At 35.1% G+C, this 13565-nt stretch overlaps 2 long non-coding RNA genes across 3 annotated transcripts; one reads left to right on the top strand and one right to left on the bottom strand.

Moving 5' to 3' along the window:
* Window positions 1–1481: 1481 nt before the first annotated feature.
* LOC149784268 (uncharacterized) lies at window positions 1482–9290 on the top strand. Its single transcript, XR_016413830.1, has 2 exons — window positions 1482–1604; window positions 2984–9290. It is a non-coding gene; the product is annotated as an uncharacterized LOC149784268 (long non-coding RNA).
* Window positions 9291–9827: 537 nt separating this feature from the next.
* LOC149784269 (uncharacterized) lies at window positions 9828–13291 on the bottom strand. Of its 2 annotated transcripts, none has more exons than XR_016414122.1 (2): window positions 12239–13291; window positions 9828–10648 (listed from the first exon to the last, which is right to left on the bottom strand). It is a non-coding gene; the product is annotated as an uncharacterized LOC149784269 (long non-coding RNA). The 2 variants fall into 2 exon arrangements; XR_016414121.1 differs by having other exon boundaries at window positions 12221–13284.
* Between the last annotated feature and the right edge of the window lie 274 nt (window positions 13292–13565).

The following is a 13565-nucleotide window of genomic DNA, read 5'->3' on the forward strand; positions in this document are numbered from 1 at the left end:
GTGTTATTTTGTTCCACTTCTTACATAACTAAAGACTTTTTGTTTCTTCTGTACGGGCTAACAGCTCCTAAGCTTAAGTAAACCTTAAGCAACAACAATAGACAAGTTATCAAAAGTTGTCCATGACTCAACAGTTAATCGAAAGCTATTGCAAACCAATGATCTATATTCAATATGAATAACAGGATACTACCGTTTGCGTGTCATGCCATTAACATGTTTTATAATATAAACGACTCGTTTTCATTTAGTCTCAAACGTATAATGTCAGCGGAACTCAAAACCATAGATTAATCAATTGTTATGCGCACGTAGCTAGCGTACACATTTACATAATCAAAGCGACCAATGTTTTTAACTATGACAAATTAGTCAACTTCCTTAGCTCATATTTCAGGGTAACATCAATAAACCCTTGCCAGATTTGGAAATTATATTCAGCCTGTGTGCCTCTGGTGATAACAGGACTAAAAAGGAATTAAGTCAAACCTCGTTCATAACAATATCGGACAATGAATTCATACACTTGATTAGATTCATATCCCTCTTTGCTTTAATTTGTGATAACGTCTTCAAAACATGCAATGTTCCTGTTTAGTTTAACATGCCCATGTAGTATCTATTGTAAAATAGTCATCTCTGTGTATATTTATATTCGTTTATACAATAAACTACATTAAAGACACAAATATGCCAGGTTTTATCCACACGTAAAAAACATATCATCTTAATTCATTTCATCACAAAATATTCAATTCCTTTAATTGTAATCGAGACATGTATCTAATCAGAAAGATTCACATCAATAATCACCTACAAATTTGACAAAAAAATACCAAATTGAATGTCATAGTTCATTGAAACAAAACTTATAATTGTTTATGCTTATTGAAACTTATGCCAGTTAGAAATCCAGTCTTACCAACATATATATATATATATATATATATATATATATATATATATATATATATATATATATATATATATATATATATATATATATATATAGATAGATAGACAGACAGACAGACAGACAGACAGACAGACAAACAGACAGAACCAGACTGTAGGACAGAGAAAGGAAGAGAAAGAGAGATATAAGGATGAATTTAATTTTCTCCAATTATGAAAGTACTATGTTAAGTATATTTTGCAATTTACATTTCAACGATGAGTTATTATATTTTATAATTGAACATATTGTCTAACCGTCCTAAATACAGAGAAAGGGGACTTTATAATTCATAACCCATTTCTCTGAGAAACAACGCTTCCACTAAAATGTACTAAATGCTTCAACTTAAAGGATAAGTGAAATTAACTCATGAAGGATATCATACAAATAATGTGGTAATATCCTGTAATACGATCGCCTGGGAAGAGTAATACAAGAACTCTTCAGGAAATGATTCAATTGATAGCTAACAGGATTTAACATTGTATTGTCCCGGATAACCTGTCCGCATATAAGTATTTGATTCAAGCAGGTTTTGTGAATGCTCAAATTAGGAACGAATCTCTACAGTGGAGCTGTTTGAATTGAATTAAGAAATTCAACTCTGAAACCATTCAAGATAAGCATAATGTGATAAAAAGTTGAGGTATGTACGAATATACCATATCGTCAGCATGATCAATCCATCTATTCATATCTTTATCATAATGAATTGTTTCAAATAATGTAAAGTCAATTTTAAGTGAAGGAAATATATCTGACCTTCAAATCGCACAGGTATGATTACATACATTTATGAAGTTTGGTGATTATTTATTTATTTATTTGAATTTCTTAAAATAGCGCTGCTTACTGTTCAGTTTGGGCCACCACTCTCATAACATATCAATAACACTAATAACAGCGTATAACTTTTAATATGTAATGACTAGAAAAGAGGATAAGTATTCGTTTTCAATATTTCAATTTAAAATAATCTGAAAGCACCACATTTATTGCTACATATTACATATTTTTGTCTTTTCTCTGGTTATGCTACATATGCTAAGGAAACAAAATAAAGAAAAGAAAGAAAGATAGATAGAAAACATTAACATGGTCATAGTCTTAGGAAAGTTTCGATTAAGCTAATTTAAAGATAAGGAAAGGTGAAAAATAAGTGGTTATTCCATGATGTCACATCATGTATGCAATTCTGGGAAACTGAATATGCATTTGCTTTGATCGTAGCAAAAATATATAATAATTTCTTCGGTTAGTTCCCTAATCTATTGGTGGTGGGGAGAAGGAAGTAACAAAAGGTTTAATTGTATCTGTATTTTATAAGGGTTTCCTTTATTCATATTTATTCAATTCTTCGTATTTCTTAACGACTTTCCAACAATTTACCCTTCCGGACGAATCATTTCAAACAAAATATGATTATAATTTGCTCAACACGCTCGTGAGACGGGCATTACTGCTTGATAAGTTGAGCACGACGAGTTAACACCTCTTATATTGTTTTTCTTTAGTCATGGCCGTAATATTAATCCACGGGTTGGATTTACGCTAAAGCTGCAGCAAGGATTTATGACCAGTAATAAGAGTATCTTTTATAGTTCGGATTTTTTTTATGTATCGTCGATACAAAATGTATGATGTTCGTTATGATTTTGTAAACGTGCATGATCATTACCTATAAAGAATTAATCTACATATGGTTTTATATTTGTCAGCAATTGTACAAATTCTCTCTAAACGATCACGAACATTAGTACCACATAACTCGATCGCATAAAGATACCATTCCCAAACTTGGAAATAATGTAAACATTGTAATTTTTCAAGTAGAAATATTACAAATGTGAAACCAAACATACAACCGGTTTTATTATTAAAACAGTTTTATGTTATTACATGCTAAATATATGGGTAATGATGCTGCAAAATGATCATTGATTGAGGTAGATACAATCTTTTTAACTACTTGATCATCAACCATTTTAATACCATGTACATTGTTGCTGTTTTTTTTTATTTCAGCATAAATGTGATTCATCCATAAGGAAAAAACAAAAACCTCTAAGTTAATACAGAAGACGGCTGAAATAATATTTTTGCTCTGAAAGTTAAAGTCATATTGAAGTTTTTGATCAACATATTCTTCTCCAATTCACAATGTTTACTCCTTTGAAAGATCTTCCAAAAGGAAAGAATTGGACATTGGATGAACTGAACGAGAGAGAAGTGCAGTTGTTAATTCCAGTAACAATATTTATGTCCATCGCCATGGTGGTCGGGACAGTCGGTAATGCACTTGTTCTATATATCAACATCTTCGTCCTCAAAGCGAAAAACTCCACACACAGATATTTTATAATCTTCCTCGCCCTAGCTGATATCACATTTTGCATAATTGGAGATCCATTTCAGATAGGATCTTTAACCCATCCATACAAGTTCACAAGCACGCTAGCCTGCAAGAGTCTCAGTGCGTTTACTTATTTCACTGCTTTGATATCAGTCCTGATCCTATTTGTGATCGCATTAGATAGGTACAAACGGATATGCAGGCCACACGGAAACCAGTTTTCCATAAAACGGATAAAAATTATTTGTGGGATCATCGCGTGCGTTAGTTTCATCTTCTCTATTCCTTGTTTTGTCATGTACGGTGAAAGTACTGTAGAGACGGGGATTGCAAATATCACCGGAATATCATGCTTTCCCGACGATACGCACAAGGATACAAAGTTTCCTACTGGCTACAGTATGTTTCTCTGCTCTATTTTTATTATCTTAACAGTATCAATGTCTCTTTTTTATACTTTGGTGTGGCTTCAGGTAAGAAAGCATAAAAATGCAATGAAAAAAAATGATGCGTCTTACATTAACGAACCCAATACGTCATCTTGCATAGCGGAGACGAATTCAACAGAAATAGTATCAGAAAGGATTATACCTCAAACTAAACTTCACTTATCACATGACACAAGACATGTTAAAAATCTTGGAAGAATTATCAATAAAGCTAAGAAGGAAAACAACCTTAAGAAGCTGTCTGACACCGCAAAAACCATACGAGTATCTAAGACCTTATTTGCTGTCACGATTTTCTTTGTGTTGAGTTTCGCGCCATTCCTTTCTCTCGAAGTAATGACATTTCTCTTTAAAGAATTCGTAGACACTCTCGACAATACAAGCACTCTGTTCTATCAGCTTTTCTGGAGAACGTTTGCAATAAACTTCATGGTAAATCCATTTATTTATGGCGTCATGGATAGACGGTTTCGAATGGAATGCAAAAAACTTGTGTTAAGAAGGTTACTAAATTAGGGTTTGTCTTCACTAAAGTATGTACTGGGGAAATCTTTTTTTTATAGATTCAACCGATGATCTGCAGAGGCGATGACGACATATTAGGACGATATATTCATTCTATATATATATATATATATATATATATATATATATATATATATATATATATATATATATATATATATATATATATATATATATATATATGCTTGATATTTGGTAATATCTGACCCAATGTTTTGAAACTTTAACATAAACAGAACGTTCATGAGGGGTTTTATTGGATTGTGATATTGTTATTTGACAAACCCTTGTCAAAGAAAGATGAGGCATTTGAAGATGAGGTAAGGTCCAACTGTGCTTAGTACATCACACCCGACTTTGATTGTGCTTTGTGCATCATATTCGATTGGCTATCAAAGCGCATCCAGTTTATTAAACTACATATTACCCACCTGGATTCAGGAATACTATGTTTTTCTACTGTCATTATGCAAATCCCAGCTAAAGGAATTTATGTAAGACAACTAGTTATGTCATGTGAATTTTAAATTTATTATTACCTATTTTTGTATGTGACATAATTGTGTCGCTTTAGTCTATGACACCATGCGCACAGGACAGTTCTGTACGAAACAAGTTTTTAAAGGGAAGCATAACAGAATTTTTCTTACGTTTAAAAAATGTATTGCATAAACGGTGAAGTATCTCATGATTGCGTTTCCTATTAAGAGGAAATGTTCCGGATCGTTTCGAAGATCACTGGATCGCTACAACTGTTCAAGACGCATTATTTACTTTGTTCTATCTTCATTATTTTTCCACGTTAAAGCGATTTTTTGCCATAACCTTACAATATTATTTTAATATCAATGTAACAAATATACCTAACACGTATCGGTTTTCCAATATTGTGAAGAGAAAAGAGTTGATGTATTCTAGGTTCAGGCCGTTCATCAATTATAGAGATTCTTGGTTTTTCACTCAGTCTATCATGATATTACATCAAATGTTTCTTTTCCATTTGATAAGAATCAATGTTTCCTTACAATATGATTTCTATACTTGCTTGTTTGTGAGCATATTCTTTCAATATCAATGTACAATATGTTCATAACACATATCGGGTTTTCAAAGTTGTGAAATCAACGTAAGTAAATAATAGTTTTTTGTTGCATATTTCCTGCTCTTAAGTAACTGCTATTGTTTATGATTACCAACATGAACAGCATACTCAGCGAGAGACGCCTTCGCTGGCTTGGCCATGTCAAGAGAATGGACCCAGGTCGCATTCCCAAGGACCTGTTATATAGGTAGTTAGCAGAAGGTGCACGACCAACTGGACGACCACATCTGCGCTACAAAGATGTTTGCAAGAAGGATATGAAGACAGCAAACATCAATTTCAACGACTGGGAGAGCTGTGCAAACAACAGTTCCAGCTGGCGTCTAGCTGTCAGGCAGGGAGTTCAAAACGTAGAGGAATAGAGAAGAATAAAACAAGCTGAAAAGAGAGCTAAAAAGAAGGATAAGCAAAATCGTACTTTGGAGCTACGCCATCGTCTCCCGTAGACGGACGGATGCCAAGACAAGAATTGTATATGATTACATTATTCGATCAAGTGGGTTGAAAGTGGGATTTTCCGAAAGTCATTAGCATGTTGTGGAGGTTGACGCCGTAGATCTCATACTAGTTGAGAACATGCGCAGCTTACACGTACTGAATTATTTTTAATATTTTCTTTTCTTTGTTATTTTAGCTCATTTTGATTTATTTTGTTTATTAATTTTGTTGTCGATTTTTCTGAACTATATCCATCTATCTAGTGGAATAGAAGAAAGGTATAAAAAAATTATTAAACTACATGGACGGCTGATTCAAATTACGATCATTTGTATATATTGTTCACTGAATAACCAACTCCTCTCTCCGAATGTTTGTATCATGATGTTCGAACCGATGTAAGCGACATCTACATCGTCGCTGAGATTTCTACCTAAAATCATTTTAGTTCAGTCGAAATAATATATAGAGGACTAGTATTGGACGGCACATCAGCCATTTTGATAACACTGTACCCGTATCCTATACAAGATCTGGAATTCGAATGGCCAAAATGACAAAATAATTTGCTATTGAAGAACTCAATCACACATTCTGATGAAGATGTAGTCCAGACATGCGGAAAATCTATTTCAGAATTTTCAGTAGGCAATGTATGTCTAAGTCGCTGACCGACGCATGACACAATTGTTACGCATGACTTGCTTGTTTGTGAGCATATTATAGACTAAATTTTGAATCATTTATAAACATTCTTTGTTTATTGTTTGTAAATTTCTGCTAAACAATCAGGATCTGAATCAAGGTGTCTTTTAAGAAGCTATTTACGAGTAATTAGGCGACTAGCGGTAATTCACTGCACGTACAAAGAAGATTGTTGTTGTTGTTGCTGTTGTGGGTTTAACGCCATTTTTCAGCACACGATAGGCCACACATGGCGGCCAGTATTAATGGTGGAGGAAGAACCCGGGAAATACCCGGAAAGAACCACCGACCCACGAGAAGCTACTGGCAAGCTTTCTCACATATCGACATTAGCCGAATCCGAGACTTGAACCACGCAGACAGAGGTGAGATGGCAATGATCCGTAACGGAGAGCGCTTTAGACCACTCGGCCACTCGGGGCCCAAACAAAGAAGATCACTTGCCTATACAATTACTTACCTATCCAATTACACAGATTTATGATTCAATATATGAAGTTAAGTATCAATTTTATAACTAAAACGACAGAAATCCTTTCAAATTGTTTTATTTTTTATTTTATCAAGCATAATAAGACGAAATGATATACAGGCTAGGGGTTACATTAGTGATGTTCCGTAATGATTGTATGTTGCAACGTTAATACATGCTAACTCATCACAAGAGCAGTCAAATATTGATAATTGTACTACAAGTAAATTGTTCAAGGATATGAGCCCTCAGATGTATCCGTATTGATAACACCATCCTGGACCTACAATAGTAAATCACCTCTTTATAATAGCATCGACAAAAGTATAAAAACTATTAAGGGGTGAAATAAAATGTTTGGGTCAATTTTCCCATATTTTATATGCTGCTGCAATTGCTGTAATTTGTGTCCAAACACTTTGCATCTTACCGAGAAAAGTCAGCAAAGGTGTTGTTATATAGCAACATCAAACTATTGAATGATTTATATCAATCTCATCTCTTTCAAAAACAACTCTTAGATGAATTACAGCGTTCTTTTGCGTACCAAAGCCCAGAATACGTGGAATGAAATGCCCACTGAACTTAGACACAAAGACACGGTGATCTCAAAACTGCCTTTTTTCGACTGCAAGAACAAACTTAAAGACCTAATAAAGTTTCCTACCTTAAATATTCTCAGCATGTTTTTTAATGTTTTCTAATTTCATGGTGCTTGTTTTGGTAATCATGCCACTAGATGTTGATTTTTTTATCTCATAGGAGATGTCTAATGTTGTAAAGCGCTTAGAGCTTCTGAAGATTAGGCTCTACACAAAGTCCTCATTATTATTAGTAGTAGTAGTAATAGTAGTAGTATGATTAAGAATTTTATTTGTATCAGAAAAGCTGTTTGTACCACAAAAGCCTTAAATACTATAATACCATAACAGCTTACTGTTTGTTTTTGTCTGTATATAATATCAGTACAAGAAGTAAATAGTCGAGCAAAACCAATTAGATATTGGAACCAAAAGCTAGAGCAAATTATTTACAAACATCTTTCAGTAACGCCGGTAGAATTTATGAAATAATTATCAGCATTAGTGAAGCACTTTATGCTTCCACCTTTAATAAGCTATACTTTCACAAACATTTTAATAGGCAATACAAGATTTTATGAACGTATACAAATTTGTAAATGCTAGCGGTGACTTTTATCTGTGCGATAAACCTGTATTGGCATGCATTATTGATAATAAAATTGACTATATTTTATTGTATAGGGTACATATTAACGTTGTTCAATTTCCCCTAAGTGCAGATATACTTGCTAAGAATTTCCTTTAATTTCAGGGCTATCCTTTACACTAACCACAGTATTATTATTATTATTATTATTATTATTATTATTATTATTAGTGCCAATGCATGAGCAAACATGAAACAACGAATATTATTTTAATCTGCTTGGCAAGTAGTACGATAAATAAAAGCTGAGTACACGCAGCTATCTTAGACATTTGAATGAATCGTCATTTTAGATAGGAATTTATGAAACATTCAGCCCCCTATGCTAAGAAGGTTATGCAAAGTCGCGAGTAATTGTATTGCTCTAAACTGATTAGCCTTATGCCGTTATACTGCATAACTAAATCCTCCTCTCTCACGGTAAATTTGGCCTAGCTGTGCCTATGTCACTGTTGTAAATATGACAAACAGATTGACGTTTATAAAGGTACATATTCTTAATTTTCAACTCGAAGAATGTCATACAATATCGTTTATTTTGTCCCTTTCAAATGCGTGCAAACCATTCCAAATTCTGGTGAAGGTTTGGGTCCCAGACAAATTGTGCACATTCCAAACTGGTGCAATATATATCTGTATACGTCCTACTCGTGAATCCAATCTTATCCATATTTGTAAAAATTTCCATACTTTATTCTCCTTCGGTCATTACTCATGACATCATTTATTCTTGTGTAAATTCATATTTTGATACCCTTGGTGGTAGGTGAAAAACCTTTTTTTCTAAATATATTTCTAAGCATTGGACATTCATGGCTTTAAATGTACATGTTAATTATATTTTTTTATAATTTGTATTCATTAATACGCCTTTACTCTTCAAATTTGCATGTCGTTATGATTCGTTCCATCAAGGTACATTAAACATTAGATCCGTCGTTTAACTCAGTGCGCATAATTTTGCTAAATATTTCGTTGCAATTTATGATCATCAGTTTGGAGTCAGGTTTAGTTACGTTTTAATCACCATATGAATAAACATCTTGTTCAAGAACATGGTGTATGTGTGTTCGTTATAATCTAATCCCAACCAGCATGTTACGGTGTCATTTGAAACAATAGTTTTATTTGATTAATAACCCCTGAGTCTATTATTATCCTGCGTTCATATTTATTTTAACAGCCATGTATTAGTCATCTGAGGTTATAAACGTTTGCACAGAATTTATTTCATAGTTCCACTAACGTTTACATGATGAGGAAAATATAGCAGAAACGTTTGTTATGACGTATCAATTGTTATCTTACGTCAATAAATGCAATACACATCTGATTGAACTAACTAGTGATTCAGATGTTTTATTGTAATAATAAACCTCCTGTGACAGGATTTGCTGGACCATTATTTTGTGTATCTCATTTATAACGTTGATATGACTGATCTGATCAATCGCACACGCAGACCCATATCTATCTATATATCTATGTATATATATATATCTATCTATATATATATATATATATATATATATATATATATATATATATATATATATATATATATATATATATATATATTTCTGTGATGTGTTCTTGCACATGTAGAAGAGGGGTACAAGTTATTTTCAGAACGAAAGTGAATAAGAACGATGGTTAGTATTATTAACTTCTTTGACGAGATTGTAAAATGAAATGTGCCTGCACCAGCCTACTCTTTCCGACATCGATAGAGTCAAGAGGAAGATAGAGAGTGAAATGACAGAATACCCTGGGTCAGTCGTGCAAATATTACAAAGTCAAAGTATATGGGTACATAATTAAAACAAAGACAAACGTTATGTTTGATGCTGGCCACTTTCGTGACTTTGTATTGAACATAAATGATCTTAGTGAACCTGATATTTGCTATGTATTTGCATCATAACATAACTATGTGGACAAAGTGTATAGCGTAAACGTGCTAAGAACTTAAACAATGAGACATAGCATATAATACAGACATGTTTGGGGCCTGCAACCGCCATAAACAGAAATACAGCAAATAGAGCTTGCTGAATTTCTGGCAGCCACAAAAAGGAGGGTGGGGCAAGCAACAAAAGTGTTCAGCATCAAAGAAAAGATAAATGTGGATCAAAATTAAACCGATGAATTCTGTATTGCCGGGGCAGTTGAGTACCCTCTTACTCCCCGCTAGTTAGGATATATCCAGCATGTATGGAGGATTGGAAAGAAACTTTAAAACGGAGGCGCGTACTTCCTGAATGTGATATTGGTTTTCCGGAGCTGTTATAGTACCCTCGTACGCTCCTGGCGGTCGAAAAGATAGGTAGACACAGATTAGTCCGGGTCGAGTGAATGATATCCCAGCAAAGCACAGTCGATGCCTATGGTTCTAAGTCTGTGAAACCCACGAGACCTGAAAGAGGAATTAGCACACAAGGCGGAATGGCGATCTTACAAAAAGTGATTAAAGGGTTAGAAACTGAAACCTTTTTACCTAACCTTATGCATTTCTCAAATGCATCTGAAAAAGCCATATTGATTATTTAAACTGATAGAGAGAACACGGTCAAATTGTTCGATGTGAACTCTTTATATAGCGTCCAAGTCAGCTTACCCAGTGCATGTCATGCCCTGACCAAGATATTTAATTTAAGGCAAGAGTACAAATTTGCTATCAACTGCTGGCTTAGTGCAGGTGGCAGACATATACATGGACATATTTTCAAATCCATCAGATAAAACATATATACATGAAACTGAAGAAGCGAAATGTACAACAACCAATGTTTTTGAAAAATTAAATTCTTTTAAGAAATAATTATGTTGTATATTATATCGGTTTTTTTTTCCTTCTTCTTTTCTATGGATTAAATAAATACGTCTCATCAAATCTCGGCAAGTGATTGCCATTTCAGGACCATGAAAAGTAAGGTGGGGCTAGTTAAATGTAAGGTGGGGCTGGTGATGAGAAAGGTGGGACAAGTGAATTTTCTGAAACCACTTGTCCTGGACTAGTGGTCAAGAAAAATATTTTTTCAGCCCTTGGAAATGTATGAGCTTTGTGTCATTAGAGGATGGTTTGTTTATGGTTTCAACTAAGGCTTGATTGTCAGTGTGAAATAGATACATTTATTCGATAAGTGTTTTCCCTAGACCACAACTGCCAGAACGATGGGGTATAATTCTAGAAGCGTTATATTTTTTTTATATGCCCATGTCTGATCCCAGATGCCATATAAATAGTTTGTGACCCGGATGGCACTGTATCCGACTGAGGCAGAAACATGTCGGAGGTCAGCCAAATGTCAGGTAATAATAAGGATCTACCGTTAAAACCGTTTAAAACGTTTTGCCAGTCCCATAAATCTTCCTTCACCACTTTTGTTAATCTAATGTGGTTTTGCGATGCTAATTGTCAAGTTGATGAGTCGCCTAAGGAAAGCTTGTCGCGGCAAAACAAGTGTGCAAGAAAAGTTACGAGTACATATGATGGATTGCAACCACTTGAGGGTGATTTTATTTCAAGGAAGATATAAATGTAAGAATTTATTACAGTTTTCTAGTCTGTCCGTGGGAAGGCGAACCTCCATTCGTATCAGAGTTACAACATCGTTGTTGACGTAGGAAATGTTTGATATGATATTGCATGGGACAAATATGAATACTATTGATGCATTTGATATGTCTGTTTTTGCCATAAAATCCCCCTACCCAGGTGTTTTATACATTTAGCGAGCATACTGTGATATGGACGTTCCTATTTTTTTTGGAACAGTGCTAAGTTCAGGGCCAGTACTATGCGTATCTAACTGAAATTTGAAACTAGCATCCTGCGAGTTATTCATGAGGGTAGAAAAACCTATGTATGAGTCCGCCCATTTGTTTGCCTTAACTGTATCAGGGATTAGAGTTGGAGTAAACGACGAGCGTACAAATTTTGATTGTGAATACCCCCCGGAGGCAGAAACGATTTGGACAACGTTACCTGTATCCACCGCTGTACCTGTAAGTGAAGCCTTGGTTTCCACTATGGCGCGGGAGACCACGGATGTTGCTGGTTTGTTTTCTATTGCTACGGAGGGTCCAAGTTGAAACCCAGTTTGTGGACCATTTTCCATGGACGGCCTGCGCATAGCTACCAGCTGATCATATCTTGGCATGGATCTCCTGTGTCACATGGGTGCTGAGCTTGTCGGAGACCTCTTGCGTTATAACATTAAGAAGATTGGGGTCCGTCCAAGCCCTTTCGCTAGATGATCCAGGTTGAGGGATGGTGGCCGTTGGCGTTGACAATGGTGCCTTCTTTATGGGCCTATTCACCGCCTCTTGGATTTTGGACCTTGATTGTCTGGCTCTTCACTGCCATTTGCAACGCAGCCCTCTATGTAAGGGGCATGCTGTAACGAATGCCAGAAAAAGTTATTTACATACATTTCACTGTATTACTACGTAGCAATCGTTGCAAATGAATAACCCTTATTGGAATGTTATGAACACCACTGTTCACTGTAGTGCGATGAGGCACAAACTTGGTAATATGAAGAAAGACACAATGAAGAAAAGAACCAAATTTGAACGTTATGAAAAGTATGGGTCATTGTTTTAAGGATCGGAATGCAACATCACCAGTATCAACAAGTCAGTGGGCCTAAACGAGCTTGGAAACACAATACCCATTAACATGGAACGAAGTGTTGGAAGAAGAAAGCATGAATGACTGACTAATCACGTGTCAAGTAGTGAGGTGCGTGACCCAAGTACGCCAAACATGAAACTCGTAGCAACCGTAAAAGATAAGGAACCAACTGGTAAACACACATGTCACTGATACGTAATCAAATGTTAAACATACAATCCAATGGTACGGAACCAACTGGTAAATACACAAGCCAGTGATACGGAATCGACTGGTAATCACAAAATCCAGTGGTACGGAACCAACTGGTACACACACATGCCACTAATACGGAATCAACTGGTAATCATAAAATCCAGTGGTAGGGAAACAACTGGCAATCACAAAATCCAGTGGTAGGGAACCAACTGGTAAACACACAAGCCAGTGATACGGAATCAACTGGTAATCATAAAATCCAGTGGTACGGAACCAACTGGTAATAAAAAATCCAGTGGTACGGAACCAACTGGTAAACAAATAAGCCAGTAATACGGAATCAACTGTGAAGCAGAAGGCTAACATAATGTCCAGTAGTACGGAATAAATTAAAAGAACAGAGTCCAACTAAACACTGCTAAGCCCGAGAAAGCCACACAAGACCTCACAAAATCATGTCAAGTCAAATCAAGAAAGCGCACTTACATTGTCAATC

The sequence above is a fragment of the Sinohyriopsis cumingii genome, chromosome 14, assembly GCF_028554795.1.
Source record: "Sinohyriopsis cumingii isolate HCF-2022 chromosome 14, ASM2855479v2, whole genome shotgun sequence".
NCBI lineage: Eukaryota > Metazoa > Mollusca > Bivalvia > Unionida > Unionidae > Sinohyriopsis > Sinohyriopsis cumingii.